Genomic DNA, 213 nt, shown 5'->3' with positions numbered 1-213 from the left:
TACAATGAGGAGACAAACGACTCTGCCAAGGAGTTTGCATGTGAGTGAAAGGGCGCCTCAATGGGAGCGGGATAATGGGCTGCCCGGCCGTCATGCACTGTCATCCCCGGTCCCGCCGAGAAGCTGCCACAGCTCCCTAATAGCACAAAATGGGCTCTTAAGAGACTGCTGCCTTCCCCTCCGCCGCTTGCTCCCCCTAACCCGCAGCCGCGC

Source organism: Charadrius vociferus, unplaced genomic scaffold (genome assembly GCF_000708025.1).
Source record: "Charadrius vociferus isolate BGI_N301 unplaced genomic scaffold, ASM70802v2 scaffold19, whole genome shotgun sequence".
NCBI lineage: Eukaryota > Metazoa > Chordata > Aves > Charadriiformes > Charadriidae > Charadrius > Charadrius vociferus.
This window is presented reverse-complemented; position numbering follows the sequence as displayed.